Source organism: Stegodyphus dumicola, chromosome 9 (genome assembly GCF_044657685.1).
Source record: "Stegodyphus dumicola isolate Sdum_Otavi_A_Nest chromosome 9, ASM4465768v1".
NCBI lineage: Eukaryota > Metazoa > Arthropoda > Arachnida > Araneae > Eresidae > Stegodyphus > Stegodyphus dumicola.
This window is the reverse complement of record NC_140776.1, coordinates 24,377,673-24,404,604: the sequence shown is the minus strand read 5'-3', so window position 1 is coordinate 24,404,604 and position 26,932 is coordinate 24,377,673. Positions and strand designations below refer to the sequence as shown.

The 26,932-nt window shown below is 33.4% G+C and overlaps 1 protein-coding gene across 1 annotated transcript in view; it reads right to left on the bottom strand.

Annotated features, from left to right (window-relative positions):
- The window catches only part of LOC118187706 (histamine H1 receptor-like), a 597,689-nt gene that overhangs the window by 151,035 nt on the left and 419,722 nt on the right, over window positions 1-26,932 (bottom strand). The gene's annotated exons all lie outside the window — the stretch shown is intronic.

Sequence of the window (26,932 nt, the reverse complement as noted above, 5' to 3'; positions counted from 1 at the left end):
ATTTAAGTTCTATAAAGTTGTAAAGACATTAGGTATTTTTTTTTTTTTTGGAAGCAGGCAAGATGAAAAATGAGCAATTACCTTCGCCGGGAATCAAACGACGGACCTCTGGATACCAGACCAGCGTGCAGAACCACTACACCACGGAGGCACGCTAGGAAGGCGTGAGAAATACCTTATATACTCCCTTTTTTAAAGGGCGACTGGGGTTTTTAGGGGACCCAATCGCCAAATCCTGGGTGAGGAGAATCATCATCCTCCAACACCCTATTAGTCTGTGCGCCACTGTAGAGACATTAGACATTTTTTGGAAGCAGACAAGATGAAAAATGAGCAATCGCCTTCACCGGGAATCGAACGACGGACCTCTGGATACCGGGCCAGAGTGCAGAACCACTACACCACGAAAGCACGCTAGAAAGGCGGGAGAAATACTTTATAAAGTTAACTATACAGACGTGAGAAATACAACTTTATTAATAAAACAGCATCACTTTGCTATGTTATGTTTCTCAGTCTTGGTGGGCAGTATGCAGGAGCGTTTTGCAGAAAATATTAACATTTCAAAGATAATACTCATTTCTTCCATTTGCGTAATGTCTTGTTGAAATACCTTTATTTTCTTCTTATTCGCACATGATTGCTTATGGAAAGAGAAAAGGTTTAGGTGTGAAGTCAGGAAGCAAAGATTTGTACTCACTAAACAGAAGAAAGTGATGTGTTTTTGGTCTTCTGTTTTCAGTTATGGAACCATAGACAAGATTTAAACTGTTATCCCAAAAGCTGACCTTCCTTTTCAGACTTCCTAATGAAAAGTTAAAATATTCTCAAAAAACGGTAATTTTTTATGGTGTGATGCGACTTACTTTACCACATACAGCTGAACAGCTAGTCCACTAAGGCAATTAGCATACTGGCCGCATAATCCAATGTCCAACTGATAGATTTATCTTTAAGTCTGCCTGGGTTACACGCTCCCAGGAATCTTTGGCAAAAGGATAACTAACGTATTTCAGTTCTTCTCAAATATCAAGTACCATGGGGACAAGTGCTGAGAGAGCGAGTATTTCTGGAAGGGTGCAATGTTGATGAAGAAAACTTTACAGTTCCTATATTTCACTGGGTAATCCCTGACAGAATGCTTGACCACTTTAAGACTTAGGTTGGTTAAAGTATGAGTTTGGAGGAGACAGAGCCTCGTTTGTATGGGTGGTGTGAAGTTTTTTCCTTGCCGATAAACAACGTTATTCAGCCTCAGTCAAAGCTATTAGAAAATATTCCTCACGAGATCAAGTTCATTTGAAAGTGAAGTAAAATGTTTTTATTTATTATTAACTAGAAATATGCATTGTTATTGCTGCCACACGTAAAAGATTTCTTTGTGCCTAGTGTTAAAACTGAAACTGTTAGCAGTTTTTATCGGGTTTCTATACAGATTTGTTTACGATTGAAATGTGGGAACCTAGTGACACTGAACCGAATACAATATTTTAATATCCAGACAACACTATACTGATGATCAATGTATTTTAAATGTCTGAGAACTGATTTGAAAACTTCATGAGTTTCTTTTGAGGTGCGCAGAATGGGTTACATTAACAAAGGAGTACTTATTTGCAAATAAATGCTTTATATTTTCAGGTACATAAGGTGGGATAAATAGTCATGTAAATGAATAAATGGTTTAGGATGCAAATGTGATGCCAATTTCAAATTAAATATCGAATATTATATGAAAATTAACTAAAACTCTCAAAAACATTTTATCACTGCAGGCAAATATTACAGTATACTTTGATATTTTTTTGCACTATTTTTTGAGTAATGTTAACCAAATAAAATTCAGTGGAATAAAAGAAAGCACTTAAAGAAAATAAGTCGGCTGTCTCATCAGTAGATCGCTTTGTGGGTTTTACTTCATATCATCTGGCCAGAAATTTCTGGATATTTCTTCCGCGTTGGCATTTCAGCACATTTCTCTTCATATTGTGTTTATATTCGCAGCTCTCCTGTTTGACATTTAGAACTGCAGTACCTGGAGAGGTATAGGATTTTTTTTTATGTTGGAGAAGGGAAAAATGTGCAGTGCTCTTGCTGGGACTCGAACCCTGGATCTCTCGAATACATGTCGAGTATATTTCTAATTACACCACGAACGCATGCATAAAAGAGGAAAAAATACCTTATAAACTACCCATTTAAGCCAAATCTTGCTGGTGACGAATTATCGTCCGCCACCTTTTAGTTCGGGCACCACTTGTAGGACATAGGGATTTTTTTTTGAAGTAAGAGACGTAAAAAATGAGCAATGCCCCTCCCCCTGGGACCTGAACCTCTCGAATACGCGCCAAGTGTGCTACCGTTACACCACGAAGGCAGACAAGAAGGAGAGAGAAACTACCGTACATACTGCATGGTTTGCTTACGTTATTCCAATGGTCGGTGCTAAATTTTAGTCTCTTTGGATCTTCAAAGTTTGGTCAATAACTAGAAATTAAATGTTTTTTTTTATTCATAAATAGAGCAACTTTATTTTAATAGTAATAAAGAAACGGTTTTAACATCGAAAATGCATTTGATCCCTTTCTCAAATTTATTTCAATGAGTTAAATGTTGTTTAAGCTGTTAAAAATGCAGAGTATTAATTTAATTTTTAGTTTTCACCTGCACTTTGTGTGGGCAGAATATTTAGAAAATAATTTCGATTTTACAGTTACTTAAACAGTTACTCTGCTTTTTCTCATCTGCTGAAAGTATGACTAATTGCCTGAGATGCATGCTGGTTGCTTATGATTACTACAGTAATATTTCTGAATCTCAGAGTCTGAAGACGATTTAATTAGCTTACATGAATTTTTGCAATGTACTTTCGAGGGTAAAGGCTAAATAGGGTAAACTATGTTACATATGGATAAGCCGTAAATCACGAAACCCTGAAATATCTGAACTTTGGATTAAAAACTGAAATGCAAGAGAAAATTACAAGTTTCTAATAATTTTGTCAATATTATTTTAAGTTGCTAAGGGTTATTTTAATTTTAAACATGCTTTACTGTATATTCTCGTTTTTCACATACTATTCTCTACCAGAATACGTTTTGCGTTGCATGTAAATGAGGTAGAAAGAGTATTTAAAGGAAGGTTTCGCTTACTTCAAAACATGAGCTTAGGAGTCTCTTAGGAGTGTTTGCCATCAGGCTACTTCGTTGTTTAAAGCTAACTACGCTCGGCCGTATTGTACGTGCTTGCTGATATTCGCCGGTTAATTTAACTGAAGGCCAACTACGACAGCTTCGGTTGAGTTAAGTATAATTTAGCATTAGATTAGTTTTTTATTTTCTTATTTTGAATTAAAATAAACGTGGAGGTTTTTCTGTTAGCTCGAGAAAGAAGCCATCTGTGCTCTTAGTTTGAGATAATAAAGGGTGAGTTTAACGCTTCTTCGGAGGATTCAGCAATAAGCTGCTACATACTTCAACAACGTTTCTAAGTTAAGGACACAGTAATTAGAAACATTTCAATATTATTTAGGTATTTCTTGCGGGAACATTTGTTTTTATTGTATTTTTAAAGCTGCCTTTTAGCTGAATATTCTGCATGTTTAAAAAAAAGCAATTCATATTTGTCTTTAGCTATGTTTATAAGCAATTCTCAAAATCTAATTACATCAAATTGCGTAATGATCTGAATGTTTTCAAGTGAAAAATCCTTAACCTAAACAACACTCTGTTATTCAGAGAAATCCCAATATTATTCTTAAGGCAATTATTGACAATCACCTTTTCTCTTCGGTATCTTCATAATCATCTTATAAACAATCTACAAACAATCCCTACATCAGTGTCGTTAATATTGATAAAAAAGGAAGAAAACTAACATAGATTCCCACGAAACTCCACTTAAAGCACAGACTCCAGCAGAAAGCTATCTATCGATTCCCAATCCCTACATTCTGCCCACAGGGTAGCTTCGAACTTAGACCATCAAAACGGAAGCAGCATTCTGAATATCATACATTAGGATTCGCATTTCTTTACTTTTGATATTAAAGATAAGCGTGATTTTTTAAGGAGATAATATTCAGCTCATTCTGACGGCCTAATTTGTTACTGAGCTTAATGAACATTGGACAGTTTTCATATCTTTAAGTGCAATGCTAGTGCTAAAGTAAAATAATATATCTGAAGACTTTGTGTTCTTAAAAAAAAAAAAAAAAAAATTCTTTCGAGTACTTGCAAACATGAAGTTTAATTTTCCTTATCTATTCTTGGATGATTATTCGTAGTAAAATTTGACATTTTAATGTCACTAATAAATAAGTTCATTACTATGGGGAAAATGTAATTAAGGAAATTTTTCTGCAGCAAAGTACGGTATTTAATAAACAAATGATAGCGATATAAATCTTATAAACTTTTATTTAAAATTACACTCTACTTTGAACGACATTCCGAGCGTATGTCATTACTTTTTACATTTATTTTATTATAAGTACCGTGATTTCTATTTCAGTAACTACTGGAGAGAACGAAATCAGAGGTAATTTATGCAAAATTATACTATGCAGTACTTTTAAAATTGTACCCGTATATTAAAATATTCATTAAAATTCTGTGATATGGGAATTAAATCATATATTGCATTTAGGATCTAAGGAAACGCAGAAAAAAAATTAATTTTAGTCAGTGTGTAGAGACATTAGGTGGTTTCGAAGACGGAGAGATGAATAATGAGCAATGTCTTCGCCGGGAATCGAACCACGAACCTCTGGAATACGCTCCCGGCTTGTAGACCACCACCCCACGAAGGCATGTTATGAAGGCGAGAGAAATACCTTATATACTCCCCCTTTTAAAGGACGACTGGGGTTTTAGGGAAACCAATCGCCAAATCTTGGGTGTAGAAAATCATCTTCCACCATCCTTTTAGTTCGGGCGCCACTGTAGAGACATTAAGTAATTCGAAGCAGGAGAGATGAAATTAAGCAACACCTTCACCAGGACTCAAACTACGGGCCTCTCGAATACAGGCCAGAACGACTACACCACGAAGGAGGATGCGGGCGAAATGCCTTACATACTCCTCCTTTTAAAGGGCGATTGGGTTTTTAGGGGACCCAATCGCCAAATCCTTGCTGAAGAGAAATCATTATCCACTATCCTTTTAGTTAGGGCGCCACTGTAGAGACATTAGAATTTTTTGGAAGCAGGAGACTTGAAAAATGAGCAATGACTTCCCCGGGAATCGAACTGCGGACCTCTAGAATACGCGCCCAGCGTGCAGACCACTACACCACGAAGGCATGCCAAGAAGGCGGGAGAAATACCTTATAAGTGTTAAAATAACAAATATTTAGGTTAATTAAATTAAACTCTGTATTTTAATTTCGAAGAAAAATTTATACATGGAAGATGTTTTTCCGTACTAGACTCCAAGAAATGCCAATATATCAGTATATTAATTAAATTTTGAGCATGCATATAAATATATGCATATATGACTATATATATCTTACACCATAATATGCATTTGAATACTGTTCCCCTAGCAGACCAAGGGTTTGGCTCCGAAAAATTGTCATAAGAATTTTTTATGTAAAAAATCAAACCAAAATGCTTTTGGTAGATTATAGCTGGAAGATTTTAATCTGTGTTTTAATCTTTTTTTTTTTTAAATCTTTTAACTGTATTTTTGTTTGTCTGCGTCAGGTGTGCTGCGTTGACCATGAGGACGATTATTATCGGCCAGGAGGGTTGCAGCACACTCGTATATTATATTACCTGGAAAATTTTCCTTTTCACATAATTCATAACCTTTTTGGGCATATTTTAAAACTTACATACATATACTAATTTGAAGATGTTCCGAAAATGTACTAGGCCACATATATACGGCTTTGCCGGTCGGAAGGTTTCAAAGCAGATGTTATAAATGACGATAATCACTGATTAAAATTAATATTCGCTCTGCATTTTCATAGATCAATAAAGTAATATATATTTCAATTCGTCAAAAATGTCGTAGAATTTTCTAAATAATTCGGCCATCAAAAAAGGTTCTCGATTTCATTTATGCTGTAGTCGATGTCTTACTAACGTCTGAACTTTCCGTTTCTTTTCCAATATTCTGTGATGCAAACGTCAGACATATATAAGTTTCATAACATCTGAATATTAAAACTACAGAACACAGAAAGAATCACAGATATCCCTGTCATCTTAAAAATGAAATGTTTTCGCAATTTCAATATCTTGCAGGATTATTATGTTCAGAATAACAATAGGTGTAGTTTCAGAAAACTTGTTTCTGTTGAGAATCGTAAATGTGAAGAAGCAGTATGTTCTCTACAAACGCGGTTCTCGTGAAGAATTATTAAGAGGAATCTCAAGCAGAAAATTACTCTATTCAAATAAACGCTACTCAGGAAGCTATCATGATGGACTAGTTGACTATCTGTACTAGTCTATTAAATATTTACCTAATGAGCTGATGAGTTGTATCTCTGAAGATTATATAGTTGTTCAATTGAGGCTGCTCCAGATTGAAATATTAAACCTTTTGCTTAAAATATATTAAACATTTGCTTAATTAATTTGACTCGCCACTGGTGTGTAGTACTTGAGTATGAACGAATTGTAAATGTACACTAAGTCGCTCTTATAAAGTAAAATTTAGTTTATATTTTATATTTGATGTTATTTTGTAATTCGATTTATTCTGAAAGCTATATTGAGTGCGTTTTAGTAAGAACAAAGTCTGAACAAACATAGTTTGATGTTCATTTTGCTTCTTATCTAACTAGGACGAAATTAAGTTCCTGCCATTATCATTTAAAGAATGAATTGCTCGTTAAAAGCTAGAACTTGGTGAACTGGTTTTAATTCCTTTCGTTTCTCAAAATTTTGATCTCATTTCCGCCTCTACTGCATATTTCCTTTCCCCTTAATCATTTAACAGCTTCATTAGAGGATATGAAACGATTAAGAATACTGCATACCTTTTACGCCACATAGCATTTTACCAGAAACGTAAATAGATTTTAGTTTAGCTGTCGTATAGTGTCTTGTATTCTTTGGCAACATGAACTAACGAGACATAGAAAGACTGCAATGGAATTATCCTTGGATTTTGACAGCAGATAAAGTCAGAAAAAGGGTGTAAATATTGTAAATGACGTATTATACAATCACAAAGAGTTCACAGCACTTGGGCTTACACAAATGCGAGTAATGTTGATATTAAAAGGAAAACTAGCCTAGCGGATCACAGGAAAGTTTTATTGCGCAGGAAGTCTCTGACTCGTAGAAGCCGGCAGAATAAGCTTATTGGCTAGAAGCACTCAACAGTACGAAATAAAACCACTATTAGGTCAAAGTAACAACGTGACCTTCAAGCAGACATAACACGCTCTAAATTCAACTTCCCCAAACTTCCCTTAAATAGCATATAATGTATTTCTCCAGCCTTCTTAGCATGCCTTCGTGCTGCAATGATCAGCACACTCGGCGCGTATTCGAGAGGTCCGAGGTTCGAGTCCCGGCGAGGGCATTGCTCATTTTTTATGTCTCCTGCTTCGAAATAAGCTAATATCTCTACAAGCATTTCTTTCCGCCTTTAATTTGAATAAATGCTTGCTAATAAGCAGGAAAGTGTGGGTGAAAACGAAAGTTGCTTTAACTAAAAATTTAGAATTAGTCAAAATATATCTTCACGATATTAACAGAATGTAAGGTCTCGCTTGATTTATTAGCCAATTATTTTATGTTTATTGGATTCGTATTTCTCATTTTCATTTTCCTGTCAGAATATAAAATTCAATCTCGCGTGTTATTCAAATAAGATAGAAAGGTGATAATGTATTTAAAAGGAAGGTTTTAGAGGAGAGAGTCAGAGCTTGTTGTGCCTGCCGAAGACCACGTTGCTAATTTCGATTACTTTGACAGTCGTATTCTGCGACGTTGTGTTATTCTCGCTATTAGGTTTCTCATAGATCATAGGTCAGACCCACTTTCGGCGTTATACGTGTAGCCGTTAGGCTAATTTATTTTTACATAGTTAAGTAAATACATTAGCTTGATTTAAGCTATAAATGCTGGCTTTCTAAGCACGAGTGGTGCCATCTGTTAACTTTTATTTGAATCAAATAAAGGGTACTTTTAAATTTTTATGTGCGTGAATGGTACTTACAAGACATAGTGATGATTCACTTCTAAGTCTTCAAACGTTTCGCATATTCTATACTTCTAAAGGTAATATTTTAGAGTTAAATGTTCTATTTCGTTGGGAGTTCTTAGATTTTCTCCAATTATATATGCAACATATTTGATTCATCCTTCGATATATTTTTTGGTTTTAGACATAATTAATTTTAAAAATCCAATTGGAATGGAAGCAAGTGGTTGTCTGATCTGCTTTTCGTACTCTGTAAATACTTTGATTACTGATTTTCTACAGGACGGAAACAGGTTATTCTTCAAACAAAAAGTGTAGAATTTCGAAATCTCGTTGCGACGATATCATACCGTTCAGTCCTTTTTATTTAGGGAATTGGCCAATAACACTGAAATACCTGTAACCGTATCATACCTGTTGTATAATTTACATTCGTTACGGCTTTGATAAGTTCTTTCTTATCACCTGATCAAAGGTATTCAATGTGAGAGCATGGGCTGCCACTTACTTTCATCATGCTGACACCATTATGAAAACTTTTAAACTGTACAAGGTTTTATATTATTTTTCTAATAGTTAATTTTATTTTAGTACAAGCAGCCGCCCAGTAAGTATAGTGGTTAGTGCCCCTGACTGCCGTAACAATGAGTCCGAGTTCGATTCCTGGAGAGGACATGGTTGTAACTGTCAGTCCCTTCATAGGAAGCAAACCCCTAGTAGTGGCGTAAGGCTAATAGCTATTTAATAAAGCGCCCTACCATAAAAAAAAAAAAAAAAAAAAAAAAAAAAAAAAAAAAGAATAAGCTTTTCATTTACCTTCTAGTTTCTCACCTACGTTTCATTGCCAGAATGAGTTTTAAATATTACGATTTATGAAAGTAAGGTAGAAACGAGTATTTTCTGGAATACTTCAGTAGGAAGTAACCCAGGCTTCCTACTGAAGTAACCCAGACCGTGGCCCAAAGCCAGCAGATTTAATTTATTACTCATTAGATTAGTCTTTTATTTTCTAATTTGAGTTAAAGCTCAAGTGGAGGCTTCTTGCACGCCTGAGAGGGTCCATCCGTACATTCATTTTGAGTTAGAATAAAAGGGTAGCGTCTAACTCAGCGAATAGTCGCTACATAGTTCTTCAAGGAACACTATTTTAGCTAAGCTATTAAAACTGTAAGAAGGTTTCTCCAAGATGTTTCCACCGAAGTTGTAGGAAAGATGTCATATCTTCTCCACACCATATAATTGTACGTTAATTTTTTTTTTAATTTTTCTTTTCAAATCCCTAGTTTAACAAGATAATAGCTATAAGAAGTTATTCTTAAATATAGATTATTTATGAGCTCACTTTTCAACTAAATTCTATGGCTAACAACTAAATTCTATGGCTTCTATGGCGTTTCCATAAAATATATCTTAAGGTTTCTGTACATTAAGCTAGTAATTCTTTATTCGATTTCGTTTTTCACTAAATTACATGAGAAATCAAGAATTTTAGAACACGAGAATGATGAAGATATATCCAATTCTATGTCTTCTCTGACTTAAACAATCATATTTTTCCTGTTGTACGGAAGAAGTCATTACACAAATCCCCAGTTTAACACCATCTATCTTCTTTGCATAAATTATCATCCAAAGATCAATACTATTGTTTTAATTAATTCAAAATCTGGACTGATTAATTCATTTGCATAAAATATCATCCAAAGTTCAATACTATTTTTTAACTAAATCAGAATCTGAACTGATTTTATACATTAAAAACCTAAAGATTGTAAAAAACAAAAACGGTTATCAACTTATTTTAACTTTTTTTGTCTTATATAATTTGAAAATATTATGTAACTGTGATCCTTGATAAAAGAATTGAGTATATTAACGTCCTATATTTGACACAGAGTTCTTCTCGAAACTAACTCTCCTTTAAAATTTATATTTCTGTTCTTGCAGGTTTCTGTTCTGTTCTTTATTACTGCCCAGATCATTTATTCTTCGATTGTTGGCTAAAACTAAGGTAAATTTATTACATAAATGGGGTCGTTTTATTATGCAATATATGATCTTATTTTCTGCTGCATTAGTTCAGATTTTGATTACGAATATTGATATATTTTTCTTTTCATATGAAGCGTTCAGATTCATAATTCACACTATATTACATTCCATTGATTCCATTGCATGAGGGCGTTCGTAGAGATTAACCGTGAACTATTTCGATTGGTATTAAATCTGTATTCTAGCGCATGACAGCTTTCAGTGGGAAATGCACACCTGGAAAATATGGCTCTCACACAGAAGTAGATCCAATGTATGTGTTTATTATTCCTTTTTATGCTCGATAAGTAGCCGATAGTATTTTATGCTTTATGTTCGACAATAGAACTATTCAATAATATCGCTTTGATGGAGAAGAATAGAACTAGTCATACAATTTATGGCAAGAGGCTTAAAAAAATCTATCAATAAACTGGTAGAATAATTTCCTTGAATCTCTTGTAAAACACCCGCCCAACTGAAATCCTGCAAGAAGGCTTCAATTAAGGGCAAGGAAGAATAGCCGCTATTCTTGCAGTATTTGTGTGCATAAAAGATGGATACATGAAAATTAATTATTTAAAAATGGCATTTTATCTATTTAAATAGTCTGCTTTCTTCAAAATAGCCTTCATTTACCTGATTATAATCGGAATAAAATATTAGAATCATTAAAAGATAGCTTTAGCATAATATCTGTGCTCGAGAATCACTTCGCGAATTATCTCGAGATTTCCCCGAAATCTTAGTTCCAATTCTTCCCAATAAATCTCGACCTTTTATTCATTAACCTTTCTGATAAAAAAAGCATGTTTCTTGATCAGTAAAAACGGTTTAAATGTTTAGAAAACTACAGTTGTATGCATCTTTATTTACGTATGTGTATAGAACTGTATGTGTATGTGTATGTGTATATACACACTGTAACGGAATTAATGATCTCATCTTTAAAGGATTATAGAAAAAAGACAAAATATAACAATTTTCGTAATGCAATGTGTGATAGAATGTGAAATAATACAGGCAGTACAAACAACATGGAAAACCAAAAGTTGATTTAATCACGGATTGTTTGATAATGTTTGATATAAAGTTTGATATTTATCACGATGATAATGTATCATGATGATAATATATGATAATGTTTGATATCGGATAATGTTTGATATTTACCAGGTCCGTTCAAATGAACGAGACATCCAACACATGCATCATAACTATGACTGATTTTTCTCGTTTCAAAGATGAAGGTTGACTCTCCTGAAAGCCAGAATTAGAAGTACGTGATATGGCGGGCATCTTTCAAAGTGTGCGTCACACACTCTAATGTTGTTGTGACGCATGTATCGCAGTTGGGGGTTATTCAATGAGTAATTCTTTTAATATCAGAATTGAATTCTTGTAAATATCAACAATTAAGATATTTCATTAGCCATGCTCTACGAACATAATGAGTTTTGGCGTTCATATTTCATTTTCTGTCGTACACTGTATTAAAAAAATACTTTTTTCAACTCAAACTTGAGACCAGTTCTGCTACACATATGTACACATATATATACACATATGTATATGTACATACATGTATGCACATATGTGTAATAAGAAATACCTTATAATATATATATATGTGTATATATATTATATTAATTAATTAATATATATATTAATTGAAAAAGAAAATGTAAAGCGAACAGGTAATTAGACTAAATAACTATCTGGTCTCAAAAACTTTTGCGCATAATGCTGCAAAAAGATTTGAAAGAATAGTAGTAGGTAGGAACATTGCAGCAACCTTGCTAAAAAGTTACCAGGAGCTGTAGCTCCACGAAATGTTGTAACATAGTACTACATAAACAATAAGAAATTTGCCTGGTAAAACTGGAAAAACTGTATAAGCGAGATAAAATTGCCAAATTTTAGTGCTGGAAGACTTGCTATTGCACGAAAAAAATTAATTAATCTGACCGTTGTGTAATGTGAAAAGTTAACTCACATGAAAAAAAGATGGACGGAAAAAATACATACATATATTAGGAAGTTACAAAAAACATGGATTATAAATGTCAATATATAAAATGCCTATATATATGTATATATATATATATATTAATTATAAGGTATTTTTCCCGCCTTCTTAGCACGCCTTCTTGGTTTAGAGGTCGGCACGCTAGACGCGTATTAGAAAAGTCAGTGGTTCAAGTCCTGGCAAGGGTACTGCTAATTTTTCGTCAACGTTTCGCTTTCAAACATACCTAATGAATCTACAGTGGCACCCGAACTAAGAGGGGGTGACTGAAGATTTTTTACCGCTAGCATTTGACGACTGGGTCCCCTAAAACCTCAGTCGCCAATTAAAAAGGGGAGTATATAAGGTATTTCTTCCGCCTTCTTAGCATGCCGGCGAGGACATTACTCACTTAAGCATATAGTATATAAATATATAAAATACACTTGTATGTATGAATGCTTATATATATGCTTAATTTGAGAGAGAAGAGGAAATATCTGTATACATAAGCACATATATATACGCACATATATATATATATATATATATATAGAGAGAGAGAGAGAGAGAGAGAGAAATTAATAAAGTTGTCAATAGTGAATTTTGCAAAAATTAGGAATGAACTAACAAGGTCAAAATTAGCGTTTAGTGTTGCTAAATGTTATAAATGAATCTTAATATATATATATATATATATATATATACCTACATATGTATGTATGCTTATGTATAAAAATATTTCCATTTCTATCTCAGATTAAGCTTTCTCAAATACAAAACCTGTTTCGCCTCAAACTAAATCAGGAGAACTAGAGTCTTCGTATGAATATTTTCTGATTATTTAAATGAAATATTAGAATAATACAGAATTGAAAGAAAGAAGAATGCATACTGCATCATTCATGATCACCATTACTGATGATATAAGTTTGAAATGAAATTCATGGAAGAAATGTCATTATACGTTATCTATTACTTTTTCAAAAAGAGGCAAGAACTTTATAACATCCCACTGCTATATAGTACTTAATTTATGTGTTATAAAAGAACCGTGAACAAGAACTGTTGAAGGATGAAATGAATTTCAGGCACCTGAAAATTTCTTAAATTACATCCATCAGCGTTATGGAGTTTTTGATGATATAGGGCTTTATGATAATCACAGGTGCAGTTTTGCTGTAGCTCGCATTGGGCATTTAGATTAAAATTTTGCATCAGGCATAAATTACACAAAGCTAAGAAATTTGGAAATGCTGGAAAAGCAATATTTTGTATAAAATTAATGCCAATATAAAGCGAAACGAATTTTGAGAAAGGAATTTTGCCATTTCTGGAATTTTTGCGTGCACGCACAGGATAAATTCGGCAAATTCGTCAGCATAGACTATTTGATTATACTGAAAAAGCTAATTAATAAAAACAACCACCTAAATTAATGGTGTCTTTATTTAAATATATTTAATAGTTTCACTATTTATATTATTATATATATTAATATATTAATTATTTCACTATTTATATTATTATATATATTAATATATTAATATATTAATTATTTCACATTTATTAATATATTAATTATTAATATATTAATAATTTAACTATTCTTAATAGTACTAGAAGGCAAGATATGTGTTAGATTAATGAACTCTGTTACAGCATTTTTTTTAATATTGTGTTGTTCTATTCTGTGCTCTTTTTTCTTGTTTTTTGCTGTAACTGTTCACAATCTGCCATTGGAAACAAATATATATATATGTATATATATATATATATATATATATATATATATATATATATATAATCTTGAATTTAAAAAAAATGTAACTATTAATTCAGGTATTCTCGGTATTCGAAAAGCAAAATCTTCATGAAAAAAAAACATCACTTTTAAGGAAATGTTAATATGAAGTGTATGTTTTTTGGTCAATACGAAGTCTGTACTCAAGTTTCAGACGTGACAGGGGAAAAGCAGAAAGAAAGTACAAGAAGCAGTTGCACAAGCTACAAAGAAAGCCTGCTCAAATCGGTAGCATAAATATTTTATAACGAAAACTCTTAATCTCGGAAAAGTCTTTTTACCATGTCTTCATATAAAAGTGAGTTTTGCAAAGCATTTTCAGAAGAAATGTTAACGTTATGTTTTAATGCAGATACCTCTTGTAAAATCAAATTAACTGTAAACCAAAACTCGGAACTGAAAATTTTCCGAATCCCCAACCTTTCTTCCTCTGAAGTGCACTATTTATTTTTTTTGCATAAGCTCTCTTGCTGGTTAGACGCTTTTCATCCATGCTGCCGCTTACTTACTTAAGATGACGTCGTACTTCAAAATACAATTTATTGTATTCAAATATATTTAGGAAACATCTTGTCTGCAAACGGATGATTTGATATACGTAAAAAAAAATAAAGATTGTGATTCTTAACCTCCGTTGTGATAAACGCGTCATCATGATTTACCACTCAGCCACCTTCAAGCCACTGCGGTCTTCTCAGTCACCTACGCAATATCGAAAGCTGTTAAAATTTCCAATGTTTTCATCTACCCATTTGGAATCATAACATATATATATTTATATACTTTCAGTGTGGCCGATTGCAAACAAAATAGGAAGTGCACAGCTGCATATTACAGCTGTCCTATATACGAAATTTCAAAGTTCTGAGGTTACTCGTTTTTGAGTTATGCGAGATACATTCATACGTACGTACCTACAGACGCTAAGAAACAGTGCCTTCTGAATCCATTTAAATCAGTTTTATAATTCCTTGGGGAAGAAGAGTCCTTTATTTTGTCCTTAAGTCACGTGTCACGCAAAAGCGTCATAGCCGTCAAATTGGATATTTTCGTTGAAATATGGTACCTGGATTTTTTCGTGATTACAATATTTCCTTTACTTCTTACAAGGAAGTAAAAATATATTAATAAATGTGCTAATTAATATCGTTTACTGATGTAAAATTTTATTATGCAGTTAAGAGAAATCTTATTGAAAACACATAGATAAGCTATGGTTTGGAATTTAGAAGTCATTCGAAAGGAATATTCTACAATTAAATTTGTTGCCGGAGCAAAATTATGCGTCACGGACTCTGAAGCATGGACTTTATAAGTAATAGACTAACCCAAATGAGTTTTTTCCCTCGTCAGAGGCGTTCCCGGCTGTCACCTTGATCACATCCGGAGGAGTAGGGACGACTTGCAGAAATTTAACAGTGGTTGCCTATTACAGCGTGTGTAATTGTCAAAAAAAAAAAAAAAAAAAAAGCTGGTTGTAGCGCCTCATTTCACAAATTGGAATTTCTACATATTTTTATTTTTTAAAATTGAGATTGATTTTTAAAAATTTAGCATATTGATCAAGCATAATTAACGTTCCAAATAGTTATAAAGCTATTGCATGCTTTCAGGGCTGGATATTTTTTTAGCTTTTCCTATGCTGTAAGGAAATTTGTAACTACTTCTTTTAGAAAATAATATTTTAAATCTGAACTAATAGAAAATTTCAAACAAGCAATTTTCTCTTGCAATTTTTAATCTTTTTATTGGTGTAAATATGTAAAAAATACTAAAATATTTAAAATTGAATTTTCGAAAGATTTTTTTTTAAAGTTCTAAATTGCGCTGCTTTTTTAAAATTATAGATGAGTATTATAGCACAATTTCTATAAAGGAATTTTATTTCGTAATACATCATAATGATAAACACTTTTGACCCCTTAAAAATTTTTATACATTCAATTCTGATATTAAAATTGTATTTAACCGTAATAATTAATTTTGCTTGCATTTTATAGTGATTATTTTTTTAAAATTTATTTTTAGTTCTGCATAAGTTTTTTTAAAAATTTTTTTATATACTGTTAATTTAATTTATTAGCCCAAAGGGACGGCAGCCTAGAAAGGCTGTTAGTTTCGAAGTGGCATTTTGCGCTGTTTCACTATAAATGTCCGTGTCTCCTTGAAAATTGTTGTTACCAAATCTTATCGCCCTGTATTATATTTAAAGAAATTAAATAATGAAGAATCTGCATGAATATATGTGTGTTTCGCACAGTGTGACATAAACGACGATATCTAGAGCCATCAAATTTTAAATACTGTAATTCTCCACCCGATCATGGGCATCTGGACGGCCGAATTTCGAATTTGTTTTAATCTATTTCCTATTTTGTAAAACTTAAACGAATTTTTGATTAACAAGCTCAACGAGTTCAAAGCGAGCAATGGTAACACTGTACAGAAAATAACTGTTCTCCAGTGCGGAAATTCTAAAGATATGCTGTTTTCAAATGTAGGCAGTTTACGGGCGAAGAATATGATATTCAATAAATATAGGTAACGCACAAAACGTTAAAATAGGTTCCTTTTGGGCGTAATATAAAATCTGAGTGCTTCTAAATTTTATTTTACCTTCCCCCCCCTCATTGCACTCAGAAAATTTTATGCTACGAATTTTATAAATTTCTAAAATAAATATTCCACTTTAATGTTAATAAGTTAATGATGATACAATCAAATAAATGATTGTTTTGTAATGTTATTATAGTTTTGAAAATCACTGCTAAATTAAAAAAAAAATTATCAGATCTTGTTTGATTTTACCCTATTTATTTCAAAGCATCAAGTACTATCAATCTTATTTAATTTTACGTTATTTATACGCAAAATTAAGTTCATAAATTTTGTGCCTAGAGTTTTTACCGTTTTACCAAAGTAAAGATGTTTGTACAAGAATTACGCTTGAAAAAAATGCGCGAAATGCAGTAAAAAGTGCTTAAATGAGATATATTAAATCCTATTTGGAAACAACTGTGGCTTTCATAATCTCATCAGTATACAACGTATCACATTTAATAATTAAAAAGAGTTATGTGATACATACGCCATAGGTTTGAAAATTAAAGTAAACCAGATCGTCCCTACACTTTCTTGCCGACATGTCGGTGACGCGCGCCCCGCCCACTGGGTTAGTCTATCTCTTATAAGGTCCATGCTCTGAATAAGCAATTTTATGCCAAATATGTATTAAAAAAAAACACTCCACCCGTTCATCAAAAACAGCCATCATATTAATAAAAATTGAATTTTCTGGCAATTAAAATCTCTGATTTTGTGTCTGATAACATATTTATATTTGTAAAATTAAAACTAATGAGACTACAAAAAATAATACAACAAAAGTCTAATGAAACAATTTTGTTTTTCAAAATCTTTTGTTCATATACTTAGTCTAATTGTCATAGATACGCACTATGATTATGACTATGTTTATGCACTATGATTATGACTATGTTTATGCACTATGATTATGTTGTAGTTTTTGCACGTATTTTATTTTATTATTTTATATTATAGAGAAAAATGCAAGTGGGTCGTAAATGTAATGTAATATTCTTTTAAATGAAGAGAAAATTGTTAGGAATCCTTGGTCTGTTGAAATTATTTAGGTGATTATCTTTTTTAATTATACATGACATTTTTTAATAATACAGTTATACATTCGGTTTCGTTCTCTCCTGTTGTTAGACACATTACACTCAATCTAATTTAACTGGCATCGGGTACTTCCACTATTAAGATATAAAATTAATGAATGCCTGACTATAGAAAGGGAGCCCTATACAAAATTTAAAATGGGACCCAGTTTATATATTATATATGACATTTTTTAATAATACAGTTATATATTCGGTTTCGTTCTCTCTGTTGTTAGACATTGTACACTCAATCTAACTTAACTGGCATCGGGTACTTCCGCTATTAAGGTATAAAATTAATAAATGCGTGACTATGCATCTAAAGGGAGCCCTTTACAAAATTTAAAATGAGACCCAGTTTATATTGGATGATTCTAATTAAAACTTAAATAATGACACTTACAAGTTTTTAAGTATTAAATATACAAAAAGTAACGCAACAATAATTGTATAGCATTATACGTAATTGATGTAAAATATTAAAATAACAAGCAATTTATACGCCATTGATCTAAATTCGTTTAGTAGATTCGAAATCTTAACTATACTGTATTTTTTCCATTTTATTTAAAACATGAAAATAAATTAAAAAATTGCATAAGTTAACAAAATGTTTAACCTCAATGACCTAGAAAGAAAGTAAATGATAAATGGTATTCCATATATCCGGAATCCGAATAATTGTAGTTACACGTATTTTATTTTATTATTTTTAAAGTTTTTTAGAAGAGCAAAGCTAATTGTATTAGTAAAGAACAAGAAGTGAGCTCTTTTAACTCCCCCCCTAAAAAAAACTGTCCCAATACTTCATTTCATGCGCAATTTAACTAATAATCTACAGATATAGCTACTCAATACAATATTATTGACAAAGCTTCAGTTATGAAGTATGACGTGAAGGTATGATATTATTTTATTTCACATTTACTGACTTTTCTTTCTTACGGCATTTCTAAAACGATTACTTGGCCCTTTTATTACATAGATTACCAATATTATCGGAAAACAAGGCGCTTTAGGCTACCAGGGACAAAATTTGTTATCCAAGGATAATTATTTTCAAAGTTATTTCATTTTCGTTTCTCTTTGTGTGTAGAGATTTTTTATCATCCTATAAAATAAAAATAAAGATAAAAAGAATTCAGTAGCTTATTTCAACCAATATATTTTCTTCGAAGAAAAGTTAAATGAATAACCCATCAGATTTATTTATTTTTTTTTTTATTTCATTTATTTTTTTTTATTATTTTTTTTTTTTATTATTTCTTTCTTTCTTTCTTTTTTTTTTTTTTGCAGATAGAGGAGAATTCATTATGCTGAAGACTTTTTTTGCTTTTTAGCCCAAAAAGAAAATTGCCATGATGGGATTGCCTTGATACATGAGTTCATTTCCATACTCATTGGAACTAAACTGAAGCTCATTTTCAAAAAAGATTTTCGGAGTTTTTTAATCTTTTTAGAAAGCTTCTTATTCCAATCCAGGCTTTTAGGAGGATGAAATTGTTCTAATAACCGAATTTACCCCAGTTCAAAGATTATTGTGGAAACATACGTGCAACTGCTTCATTTTCTTAAGTAGATTATTATCAAAGGTTTCCATTAAGTGAATCTGTGATAAAATGTCAAGATATAAAAATCAAAATATCCAAATAAATGGTTTTTATTCGTTACGAAATTGTAAGAAGTACATTTGCGAAATTTGTTTTTTACTGATTCAATTCATAAATTTACTTTTTTATCCGACTTATTAATTGACGAACGATAACAAAAAGAAATAACCATACTTCTTATATGTATATTGCTTTGTAAAAAGTGTAAGAATGTGAATAACTAAAAAAACATATCTTAAAACTAGCGGATTTTATATTACGCCTAAGGAAAATTTGTTTTCATTTACATACATGTACGTTTCAAGAGTATTTTGGCTATTGTCTCTTTGAGCTAAAAATATTTTAAAATGGTGCACCAGGGAGAAGAGGCACCCAGATACGGCTAGCTCGAGGCCGCCTTACACAGTTAAACGTCCCAACCCTTGGAGGCGATCCAAGACCTCACGACCCCCAAGTCAACTCTGGGGGACAAACTTCACACTGTCTGTGTTTATATAAACGAAATCAGATGTGGACGGCCACGCATCTACCAACAAAGAGAACCCGGAAAGAAAATATAACGTAGTGTGTCTCCACGAGGAGCCAAACCCCCAAGGACAACCTTCAGTATCAAACCATGTAGCCGACCAATAACCAAGGGAGAGACAAGACAGTACCAATTACAATCTTGCCAAGCTTGAACCCATCCCCCAGCTGAACGGAGGTCTTAGTCCTATGAAGACTGATTATGCGACCCCCGTGGTTGAGACTGCCTAAGTACAGATCCTAGACGGTATTTCCCAGGAATTCTCCTGAGTCAATTCCCGGGAAGCAGGGGAATCTCTACCTACTCAATGTAGATATCTACCTACTCAATGGCTGTACATTTTTACTGATGGTTCTCAGTTTGACTATCATTTTAAAAATGGGGCTGGTTAGTTTTCGAATATATTTTCTTCTTACGCCCCGCAGGATACATAATTTGAAAACGCAGTCATTTTTTTCTGACTCTTAAACAGTCGTATAATCAAAGTCTATTATATACTACAGAGCTAATTATATTATCACAATTTAGTCGACAGGATTTAAAGCAGTGACAAGAATGGTCGCCGTAAGTTGGAAATTTGCTGATTTTATTGCAACAAAGTTGAGAAAGAAATGAGTATTACTGTTCGAAAATATAAATAAAGATAGAGGAACATTTTAGGGTTGAAGTACACAACGATTACTACTCGACTGATCTTGATGTTGCCTGCAGTATCAAAAGCAGTGACAGCTGCCATGGTTTGAAATAGAAAAAAAAAACATGAGGAAAAATCGGAAGGAAACTTATTTTTATCTTAAGCTTGTCTCGATCGATGGACGTAAGATCTGCAGATAATAAAGAAATTACTGATTTTAACGAAAGAAGTGAACATGGAAGACGAAGTAAGGAAAAATAGTTTTGGAATATTATGGAACTAAAAAGCATATAAATCCTTTTACACTTATTTTTCTTGGGTAAATGAGTCAAAGTCCTTGCCAAAACAATTCAAATTCGTTGCATCGCTAATTGCAGCACCTAAAAATCGATTTTAAAAATTGCGGTAGAAAAGAGAATGTGAACTGAATTTTTAATGAATGCTTTGAAACTGGAGCAGAAAAGAGAAATTAAGCTGAAATTTTAATGAAAGCTTTGAAATTGCGGTTCGGTTGAAAATTCTTAAAGATTTCGCTAAACTAGAAGTGCAGCACCAACAGCGATGATTCCCTCCAGCTCACTAACAAAATCGAAATTTGTTATCTTTCAAGCAGACATGCTGCTTTTTGTTTCGTTTCTAAACAAAGGATAGGTTAATAATAAATTAAGTTTGTAGAGAGGTCTGTATTGTTATTTAATTATTCAGCCTCAAGGGGTAAGTCGCTGCCACACTTCCGCAGAAGATCCAGTTAGAGAGCTCTAATGTTATAGATTGGAGTAGATAACCTTTAGTAAGTAAACTGGAAACAGATTATTTTAACTTTTATTTAATTATTGCTGTTTATCAGAAAATAAAGAGTTTTGAATTAGATATTTTAATTTTGTAAAGCATAATTTGTCACATGAATTGTACCGAGTGACTCAAAAGTCCGTTAACATTTGAAAATTCAATAATGCGCGGAATAATTTAGGTAGAAAGGTAAAAATTGACACACATGCTTGAAATAACATGGGATTTTATTGGAAGCAAGAAACAAAACTGCAAAAAAGGGATGACATATGACACTGGGCAGCAAACTGTCAGTGACGCTACATTGAGAAGCGTGTATCTACTTTCGCCTCCAGGTGTATGTACGATGACAACGGTATAGGTCACGGTGTGATCACGTGAGTCGTGATCAGACTCATTCTCTTCGAGGAAAGGTAGTCACGGTGTTATGTGACGTCACGGTCACGGTAGGTCACGATTTGATCACGTGAGTCGTGATCAGACTCACGTGATCTTCTCTTCGAATAAACGCGTGGTTCTGCTATTCGAACTGCCAGTGTGACGGGTGCGAGGTACGCTGATGTACTACAGAATCGCATCCTCCCTAGTATGGCTGATAAATATATGTTGGAAGGTGTGACTTTTATGCAGGATGTCGCTGCATAAAAGTCATACCCATATAGCTACACGTGTGAAAGATCTCTTGCACACATCGTTTGCTGAGGATCGCCAAAGTATGATGGGCCTACACTTCCGTCATGCTTGGCCTCTCAAGTTTCCAGATCTCAATCCGTGTGATTATTGGTTGTGGGTTTCCTAAAATCGCAAGTCTACACGATTGTCCAACCTCATTAGGGATATTAAAAGACAACCTGCAACGCTAGTTTCTCACCAGACCTACATATATGTTGTACAATGCTGTTCACAACATTGTCCCTGAACTACAAGTAGTTCATGAATGACGGCCAACATGTTGAACATTTGTTATAAAGAACATAATTTTTTCTAGATATCAACTGTTATGCTAATTATTACTTATGGTATCATATGAAGCGTCATCTGTTGCCCGTCTTAAACACATTTTTGCTTTTAATAAAATCCCATGAAATTTCAAGTATGTGTGTCAGTTTTTACCTCTCTATCTACATTATTCAGTGAATTATTGAATTTTAAAATGTTAAAGGGCTTTTGGCTCGCTCGGTAGTGCCAATAAGTTTTCGCTGCTCCCAACTGTAACCATAACTTGTCAAAAAACAATAGAAACAGAGATTCTTTCGGATTTCCGGTAAGCATTGAGTTATTAGTTCTAAGCTATATATAGCTGTAGTAATAAGAGCTTATACGAGTATGAAGAGTAGAGTACTGGTATTAAGAAGTAAAAAAAAAGAATCGATAAACGTGACACCTTTCTTTTATGACATTAAACAAAGCAATAGTTTCCCTACGGGAACACCCAGATCTGCCATCTGATAACAGCCAGAGCTTTTATCATACTTTTTGGCTTTTTTACTTTTTTGTTTGCCACATGACGTGGAAATTAATCGCCTTCTCAGATCGTCGACAATGAACGACAGCGGGAAAAGAAGTGTTTATACCACGTTGTTATGGGTAGTATAGGAAGAAATAAAAAGGGAAAACAATAGATTCCCGATGTCATTTTTGTATGTGTGAGACGAATAGATAGATGATTCTAAGTTTTATTTAATTTTGAGAAAGCTTTTGGTTTTAAGCACCAGTGTTCATTATATTCTTATTTTTATTATATAAATAAAATGAAAGGTTTCTTCTTTTTTAAAATTTGACAATTAATTACCTTCTCATATTTAAGCAATACAAAGTTCGTTAAGGGGACTCGAATATTATCTAAATAGATCCCCCTCTCTCAGTAAACGTTTTACTTAAACTTAAGAGAGTCATTAGGTTATTTTAAAGCAGAAGACGTGAAACTGAACAATGCCTTTACCGAGACTCGAACCTGGACCTCTCGAATACGCGGCAAGTGTGTTAACCGTTACAACACAACGGCATGCTGTAAGAAGGGAGAAAATAGCTTATTCCCTTTTAAAGGGCGGCTGCGGATTAGGGGGCTCAGATTGTGCTAGTGAAGAGTCATCATCTACCACCTTTTAGTTCGGGCGCTACTCTAGAGTCATTAGGTTATTTTTGAAGCAGAAGACATGAAAAATGTGAAACGCCCTCTCCGGGACTCGAACTGGGACCTCTCGAGTACTCTCCGAGTGTGCTGCCGTTACACCAAGAAGGCATGAAAGGAGGGAGAAAGTAACCTTACACACTCTCCCTTTTAAAGGGGATAAAGTGAACCAATCGCAAAATCATCCTGGTAGTGAATAATCATCATCCACCTCCTTTCAGTTCGGGCGCCATTGTAGAGTAATTAGATTTTTTTATTCGGAAATTGAGCGATGCCCTCGCTGGGACTCCAGCCTGGACTTCTCGAATACGACCCGAGGGTGCGAACCGTTACAACACGAAAGCATGCTGGGAGGAGGCAGAAAATACCTTATACCAGGTTGTTCAATAAGTTCGCGGAACGGAAATGAAGAAACCAATTTTTATTTGTAAAAATGACTTTATTTTTGAACGTAGTTTCCCTCAACTTCAATACACTTACTTATTCCAACGGTCTTCTAATTTATGGATCCCTTGACTATAGTGGTTTTTCGGCAGTTCTGCAAAATATCCCTCCACGGCAGTTATTACCTCTTCCTTTGAAGAAACTTGTTTTCTACGGAGATATTGTTTGAGGTGTGGGAAGAGCCAGAAGTCGGAGAGAGCTAAATCTGGCGAATAGGCTGGATGTTGCAACAATTCGTACTTCAATTCAGCTGTTTTAGCAATGGTTTTTTGAGCTGTGTGAGCAGGTGCGTTATTTTGGTGGAAAATGATTTTCTTCTTCTGTAATCCGGGTCTTCTTTCACGAATGCTTTCGTCTAATTGATTCAAAAGGTTACAATAATAACCCGAATTAATTTTTTTGCCAGTTTGAAGGTAATCTATAAAGAAAATTCCTTTCGCATCCCAAAAAACTGATGCTAACATCTTCTAGGCTGATGTTTGCACACGAACTCGCTTCGGCACCGAAGAGCCGGGTTCACACAACTCCTTAGCCTCCTGTTTTGATTCAGGATAATTCATTCAAAAATTAAATACAATGGAATTTTATGTTGAATAAATTTGACCTCCTCGTGTGGAGTTATGCGCAGAAGTTTTCTGTGAGTGTATTTGAAATGTGTTTTCGAAATTCAGTGCACTTCTAAAAAAACTCCCAGTCAATGTACCTTACAAATATTTAGAATATTGCAAATGCAAATATTGTATGTAAATATTCATCTGTTTTATCACTGTGTATTATAATATAAGCTAACGTCTATCCACTGTGTCCATCAAAATATTTACACGGCTTTTATTTCCTGTATTTTCTTTCGTCACAACGCCTAGACAGAGCCAACACAAACATAAACAAACGTCTAGGGTACCGATTTCATAGTTGAAGAAATATTCGCCTTGGAAGCAAAACGTTCTGGAGCCGGTCCTCGTCATAGACAAAATCTTCCAAGTAGTTAAATGTTTTAAATGACGCAAATGTCCATATCGAATTAAAAAATACCTTAGTTTTAAATACCATTTTTACAAAATAAATTTTATAATTACGAAATCGATCGTTTTATATGGTTTCTCCATTCCAATAATTATATTTAATAAATGTTTTATAAGGTATTTTCTCCCTCCTTTCAGCATGTCTTCGTGACGTAATGGTAGCACACTCGGCGCGTATTCGAGAGGTCCAAGTTCGAGTGCTGGGGAGGGCATTGCTTATTTTTCCCATTTGTTTCTTCTCCTGCCTTAAAAATACCTAATGATTCTACAGTGGCGCCCGAACTAAAAGTGGTGGATGATAGTGCTGGATGACAATTCTTCACCACCAGGATTTAGCGACTGGGTCCCCTAATCCCCATTTGCCCTTTAAAAGGAGGAATGTATAAGGTATTTTGTTCCTCTTTTCGGCATGCCTTCGTGGTATAATGGAGAGCACATTCGACGCGTATTCGAAAGTTCCAGGCTCAAGCCCCGGAGACGGCATTTCTCATTTTTCGTATGTCACGCTTTCAAATAACCTAATGTGTCTACATCATGCGGACCTATGATTGGTTTTGTTTACATTCTAATCGGCATTGTCTACATGTTAGCTATTCATCGTTCAGCGTTTATTAGTCTCCCATTCTAATTCTAATACTTAAAAAAAAGATTTTCTACTTAATATATAGAAATATCACAAGGATTTCAAAGAACTCTATATAATTTAATAAAATCTAGGTACATAAAGGCAGGTAATCTATGGAATCTAGGTAATCTAGGAAAATGTATAAATGGTAACTGTAACATAAATGTATACATATTAAAACCTGGAAGATCACTGGCAGCTTCAATGGTATTTTATGGGAAATGCCTAAAAACACTCTTCTGTTCCTGCATATGTTGATATTTGCTTTCAAATTTAGTCCAATTTTATTTAACAATATGATTCGTAGTCTTACCCGTACGCTGTATGGCAGCCATGATAAGTCATGACATCACATTGCCAGAAAAAGCAGGAGTTAGTAAAAAAAAAAAAAAAAAAACTTGAATGTATAAAATGCATTTCTATAAAAGAGATATTAACAGAAAAATCACAGGAAATATAAACAAAACAGATTTGCATAAAATGTAGGGAATTTATTTCGTGACTCGTCATTCCAAGTATTATAATAATATTTATTTATATTAAATAAGTGTAATATTATATTTATTTATAATAAATAATTAAGATAATTTCGTATCTTAAAAATTACCTGCTTTAAGCATCTTGCAGAAATTTACTCCTAAAACTAATCTAAAAATCTCTTTCATAAGAATCTAATTCGTCATTTTGGTTGAACACATAAATCAAAAAGAATAAAGGGGTTATGGATTTTATATTCTATATAAACTTGTTCAGGAAAATGGCAACATTTTCGGCAAATTCGAACCTGCTGGCTATATGATTACTTTCATGCTTTTCACCTTGTGTAATATAAATAAGAATCAACTTCGCTTAGACCGTTCTCTGAGAAGTCATTCCTCGTGTGACGATCCTTGGGTGCTTTCCCAAATAAGCAGCAGTGAGTTAAAAATAGGAATAATCTTAAACCAAAACAAAAAAAGAGCTGCTGTTGTGACTTATTTTATTTGTTGGACTGTAACGTCAGAAGAAGCAAAATTCATGGCAAGTGCAAGACTGCGCCTGTCGTTGGCAAGAGCCTTGAGCACCATACGGGTGACAGTATGACTTTGCTCAGTTCCGCTCCTAAATTTACCGCATATTTAAAGTGCCCTCATGCCGCACAGACACTATCCATTTACAAACATCCATGGCTTCTCCGGAATTCGGACCAAGCCCTTCGGTACGGAAGTCAGCGTTGCTAACTACTATCTCGTTTGGGTGGCAGAAACAAAAGTAATACAATTAAATTTTAAATAATTTAATTTATTACTCTTAGAAGAACATGGAGCTGACATGGTATTTAAAAAAATATTGACTTAATGAAAAAGTGTTGAGTAGAAACGGAATATTCAAAATTGTGAAAAAATAAATTACAGTTTTACGTGCGGCTCTTCGAACCTTATGCCATCTTTTACAACTGAAAAGTGTAATAAAA